General features: G+C 44.9%; 1 long non-coding RNA gene across 1 annotated transcript; it reads right to left on the bottom strand.

Moving 5' to 3' along the window:
- Positions 1–5612: 5612 nt before the first annotated feature.
- LOC135823421 (uncharacterized) lies at positions 5613–6410 on the bottom strand. The gene is made up of 2 exons (XR_010554698.1): positions 6223–6410; positions 5613–5941 (listed from the first exon to the last, which is right to left on the bottom strand). It is a non-coding gene; the product is annotated as an uncharacterized LOC135823421 (long non-coding RNA).

The following is a 6410-nucleotide window of genomic DNA, read 5'->3' as shown; positions in this document are numbered from 1 at the left end:
ACGGCTACGTAATGCCTTTGGAATCGTCATAGCAACTGTATGGGCTGCTACTAACTAGTATTCATGTCAAGTGGCAGGGCTACAGACAAAAACGCGTTCATAATAGGGTTGTTTGTCTGTAAAATTCTGAATTCATTGAACAGTCGTCAACACTCGGACTGTGCAAGCCGGCTATCTCAGTACGACTCCCTGGCCAAATATGTCAGGACTGGGTTGCACCAGGGCATGCCACTGACTGTAACTGTCAAGGAACGTCAGGAATACTTATCGGTTCCCTGCACTCACCTGCTGCTTCTGGCAACAGTGGAAGCAATCGCATGAAACCAACTGAAGACATTCAGATGGTCCGCTTGTGCTCTCCAGTATCGCTATGTAGTCATACTGCGTTTAGATCAAACGTATCGTTCTATTGTTAATAATGATGGTGAGCTGCTTTGAACGACGGACATGAGATTCCATGCATGGAACACAATTGAGGAAATCAGAACAGACCTGACAGGCGCACATGCATAATGTGTTGAAAGTAAATGCTGGCACGGCGTTCCACATCGACCATGTTATCTTCTTGGGCAGCGGCATTGCACAATATTCGTCTAATTTGGTCAGACTGTGGTGAATTCTCTTCCAGCTAAACCGGTAAAATGCATGCATGTACACTGTATGTATGCACTGTTGAGTGTCAGGTAGGCGATAAAGTTTTGGTGGAATGCACCAGATGAGAAGCGAAGGAGTGCACCAAAGAAGGAAAGGGCCCAATTTCCAGTTACATAATTCTAACGTTACGTGTCGTCTCTGTTGCTCTTGACTGGCTGTTGACATCCTTTTCTTCACGGGGTTGGCGTTGCTGTTGCTTTTGCTATTCTTTCGTTTTCCCCTCCTAACCCCTACGTATCCGTGTAGCCGTGGTTGGCTACCACCCACTCTCTTCACATTGGCCGGTGTTTCCAACTTTCCACTGAATCCTGAGATGTTACAATAAATATGAATAACAATCTACATTTGTATGATTGTAAAGTAACTGGTGGTGTGATTGGATATTATAGCGTAGCTTGTAGCTCTTTGGTCCTCTTTTCTTCTTATAAATTAATCATTGGCTGCCCACCCGACTCTAACAACAATGTATGCGGGGCTGGATAAGGTGTAACCGTACATTGTAGCTCCACAGAACGTGGGCCGGTATGTTGCTTCATGTCAGGCACACATACATGTACACCCCTTTGAATTTAGGTACAAATAAATACTTTGGGGAAAGGAAAGTACTTCGAAATACCTTTATTTGGGCAACCCACAAATTTTGATACAGAATGCGACACCAAGCGGGATAAAATAGTTACCAAAATACAGTAAGAGAACGATGTTAATGGTACCATGACAATCGGCTATTGTTAAAAGTCACTTGCCAACCTACATGTACTTCAGTTAAAATGTACCATTCCTAGTTGGATATCACGGAGACGATTCTGCATTGCGATACACTGAGCATGTTCATACATATTTCTCAAACTGCGAAGACTTGCCCGAAAATTCGAATGATTCTCTTTTTTTATTCAACTCGGATGGTGAGCCAATTAAACTATGATGAAAAAGTTAGTCATAACTCGTAACATTTGTCCTTCTCCTTCTTTTTTATTGATTGCCGTAGCCCAGAGACCGTCTGGAGAGTGTCGTGAAGATGTATGGATGTGTTCATACATGTATGCACATTACATGCATTCATCAGGTACAGGACTACAGGTGTACAAAAATGCGCTGAGACACTGGGGATCTGCACCTCGCATGGTATCATTTTGACGTTCAAATTGATCGGGTGACAGGCGCCCATTGATGATCGCTCCACCCTGGTTAGGGCCGGGTTGACGGGTTGATCTGGGAGACTTGAGTTGGACATGGTTGCCCATGGCATCCGACTGCTCACCAGCGTTTGACTGATAAATATTACGTAACAGACAAGTCTAAACAAAGGAGAGAATGCCACTCGACCTCTGCTCAAAACCCAATGTGTCAATATGACAGGTCCAGGTGATAGACACCAAATTCTTCTTTACAGCTACATGTACAGTCATGTAGAAGTATGTGGATTTCAGAAACTTGACGGAACCTCTGGTGCTGGAATAGTGGCGTAACACGATGTTTTCTTCCCTGATACGTATCCGTCTTTTTGACTTTCCCAGCTTCGCTGAATTTACCAGACCTCTGCTCTGGGGTACATGTACATGTATGTGTATATGGGTGGCTTTTCTTCTTCTACAATGCTGCTTTCACCTGCGAAAGATATTGCTAAAATTCAAACATTCCCACTGAGGCATCCAGTGCGGGTGGGGAATGTTACAAACCCCTGACAGTCGTTTGATTGTGTCCATACTGTGAGGATCTTTCAATGACAACAACCAAATGTGCTCGTTTACATGTATATACATTCTTTACTTTGATTGGATTGAAAATGTACATTGTTACGTTACATCTATACTGGCATGAGTACAAGTTATGTGTAGGTAGACTACTGGACATGTGATTGTACTAGTAGACGCATCACCGAGCCTGGCTGGCAGCATACATTGCCATGCACTGAACCTGTAATTAGTGTAAAGATGGACAGACTGTACATTGTATTCAGGGTACCAGCGGCAGACTGATGTGAAATGTCACCATAGTGCCGGTACGTCGATCTCTGATGTTTATCATTACCCATCAGTGTCAGCATGTTCATCTGATATTGGGAAGACCTTCACGCCTCTTTGGAGTGATCAACTCGCGTGAAGACTTGGAAAGAGATGCACTCACCCAATGGGATTATGGTAGTTTGATTAGCTCATGACCTCTGTAATGTTTTCTACGGAGAATACGGACGTCATCACAGGTCTGATTGTAATCCGACAATTCTGAAATATGTGCTGATGAGCAGTAGCATGTAGTTAATGCGTTTGTCTGATGCCCTGGCCCTCAGTCATCGGCTTGGAAACATTAGTGATTGTAATACCAAACAGGACAGTGTGAATGTCCTCAACCTCATCCATGCATTTCTAAAACACACACACGCACGCGCGCACTCATATCCATTCAACGACATTTACGAGTATCCGAACAATTATTGGGCAGAATCACCATGAGTAAGAAACATCCAATGAACGTGAAGACGTGCTGGACATCACGTCATGTTAGGCTGCATCGATTTCAAGATGGTTGCCTTGGTTACTCATAGCATTCCTGCGCAATCAACAGAAGTCAACTACATTGTAGCTGCAGTGAAATCTTTCTAAGGCGAGCGCTCAAAGGACCTTTAAAGTGTGGTCTCTGGTACCAGGCGGTCTCCTTATCCCGGGTTATTTGACTGGAAATAGCATCCATTGGTCCTGGTTGCAGCGGTCTTCTTGAAGAGGTGGTTGCTTTATCCAGGTGGTCGCCTTGACAGGTTTTACTCTACATGTATACGGGTAATTATGAAATTGTGAACAGGCCCTAGCTAGCACTTTGGGGATCATCTGCTGGTGGAAACATTGAAAATATACATTGTCTCATTTATCCTACTCAGCGTTTTAGCAGCAAGTCAAATGTGCACCCTCATAATACAAGCATGCCAGGGTATCCCGACTTGAGAGTGACATTAGTGATTTCTACAGGAACCGGACGTGACGGCAGCCATCGTACACGAGTGGAGCAGGAACTCGGAAAGGTCATACCGTTGAGAAGATACGCCACGGCAGCGGGAGATAGTGTCATGATGCCACGATTGATGGTCTGGGGATATTCCCAAGTGGGAAAGAATGGGGCCGTATTGTCGCCAATGTTGGTAGTAAAAAACTAGTAATTGAATTACAAGACTAAGTGTACATGTTGTACATGTACTGTAGTGATGTGTGGAGATATATGTACATGTACATGGCATGCGTATGAGTCACACGAGACCTGAAACCCAATTACACTATAGGAACGCATCAATTCCTAGGTAGGAATGTGCACCAACTCTGAAGGGAAGAAGGATGTGACGCCACTCCTGAACTACTCCTCTACTCTTGACGAGGCGGCTGAAACTGGCAATCTACCCGCATGTAACTGGTAAGAACAGTAATGACGAACTTCTCCAATCTTCAGATGGATTTGAAGTTTGAACTGCAAAAGGCTGCAGCCTGACTTCACAGTCGTGGCGAGTATCACGACGTGGATCAAGCAAATCGTCTAATTTGGATAATAACGCTACACATCCTTGGTATGCTTGGGGGTGGCAGTGAAGACATGAGGATGCAAACATTAGGTTCCAGCCAGTGCCTTTCTGGCACGGTTCCTCGGCTTGGCGAACGGCTGAACGAGCTGCGGGTAGCGCAGGTGCGAACTGGACGCTTCACCCTCCTCGCTCAATCTATTGACCACCTGTGACCTGAATTCGCCGGATACTTCAGTGTCTTCAGTGCATACTACTAGTACTGCGTTGTGTCGTAGCCACCTCGGGATGGGTATGGGGTATTTTCCCCTCGATTGTAAGCCACGCGCATACCGGACACGTGACATCCTAATAAGGCAAAGACCAGGACCCTTGCCTGGATCGTAAACAATAAGTTGTGGATCAGCATAGGACCAGACAGTATGAGTAGCAATCCACAACAGAGCGACATCCGGGTTTCCTCCTTTACTCCTTAGGCTTAGAATACCTAACTATACATCCTTCCAATGACGAGAAAAGGAGTAAAGGTTCGAGTTATGAAATGCTTGAACAGACAAGAGGCCACACCAGGGGCTCCACGCATACATGCACATGTATACACACCACGCCTGCGCTCGCATGAAGAGTGACACTGGTGAGGGGTATTCTCTGGTGCCTTAGCCTAAGCAGGAATTCACTCATCGCCAGTGTGCACGCATGCTTTGATGTCCTGCTGGCAAAGACTGCAGTACAACAGAGCACCTCAACTCTCTCTCACTCACCGTTTCCACCGAACTATAGTATTTTGAGATTGTAATAATGTATAATGTTAAAGCTGCATAATATAGTTGGTCAATTGTCAATAATAGCCCGTCTTTCTAGTAATAATAAATAAGCTGAGCGCTACTCGGTATAATAGATAAATAAATAAATACAGTGCATCATTAAATAGGGGGGGGGGGTAGATTCAAGCAGGTATGGGAGAGCTTCTCTTATTCGACCTGGATAGGGCGGCGAATAGAATCGGACTATACAAATATTAGCGGCTTCTGATCTCTGGGTAAATCGGATTGGCATGAAAATCTGGTAGAAATACAATTCGGAATTTGAGAATAAATATAAATACCCAGGGGAATGACAGCATGTTTAGACTGGTTGTCTCAAGTTTCAAGCAGCAAATAGACATTGAGCGTAGCATCAACTAATCCAGTGGCAGTAGGGTAATAAGTTCGTAGCACCGGGAGAAACCAAGTGATAAACACAAATGGATGGGAGCGTACATGTATGGGAATTGCAATAACGCATGTTCTGATGCTAGGGCAGGGCATGAGCTATGTTTCCGAGACAAAGTTCATAAGCCATGGCGTTGGAGTCGGGGGCATGAGGCTAAGCCGTAAACCACGGAGGAGTGGGGATTGCCAACTACAATAAATAAAATCTAGGTACTGTTGAACTGAATCTATTGATGTGTATAATATGTTTTGAATAGGGCATACCTTTGCAGCAGTGTGGATGCTTGAACCACTGGCAATGGCACCAGGTGTATTCTGGACGCCTCCTCGCTGCTTGGATCTGCCACCAGCACTAGCTGTGTGCGCTTGTGCACAAGCATGACTTTCTGATGCCCCTCCAGCTGGGGGTCCGGGTGATCTCTGAGGTGGAATATGTTCTCTTGGTGCTCAACGGCATCCCTGGCCATTGTTGAGAGCTTGTTGCACTGTACTGTCAGGTCTTGTTTGCTGCCAGTGGTACTCGTGAATATCACCTCTTCTGACTGGGAGTGCCGATAGTGGTAGGTGAATCTACCTGATGAGCAGCCAAGCAGAAGCAAACCCAAAGGAAAAACAGTATTAGATGCACATTCGGTGACACTTGACTTAGGACAGTGTGACAAACTCGAACATGCATTCTTGTACTTTCATACCCACCATAAGGGTTCGAGAAAAAAATCTATGGAGTTTAGACTTTAGAGCTAGATTGTATCTCCCAGTAATCATTGAAATTGCTTTGTGGGAATTATTTGTCGCCAAGCATTTGAAAAACATTTGTTTTCACTCGCTTCCTAAATGACATGTACATGTACTTACTTTCTGGTGCTGCTAGGCTCCGCAGGACTACGGAATTTGTGCCATCATTTTCTTTGTGTAGGGCGATGGCTAGATAGAGCACTGTGTTGAACAGGCTGATTGCTGCCATTTCTAATACTGTATGAGACCAACCGGGAGTGCCGAACAAACAAATTGGAAATAACTGATGATTTCTGACAAATGCCTTG

This window comes from Sycon ciliatum, chromosome 8 (assembly GCF_964019385.1).
Source record: "Sycon ciliatum chromosome 8, ocSycCili1.1, whole genome shotgun sequence".
Lineage (NCBI taxonomy): Eukaryota > Metazoa > Porifera > Calcarea > Leucosolenida > Sycettidae > Sycon > Sycon ciliatum.
Note: the sequence above shows the minus strand (reverse complement) of the source record. Positions and strands in the feature narration are given on the sequence as shown.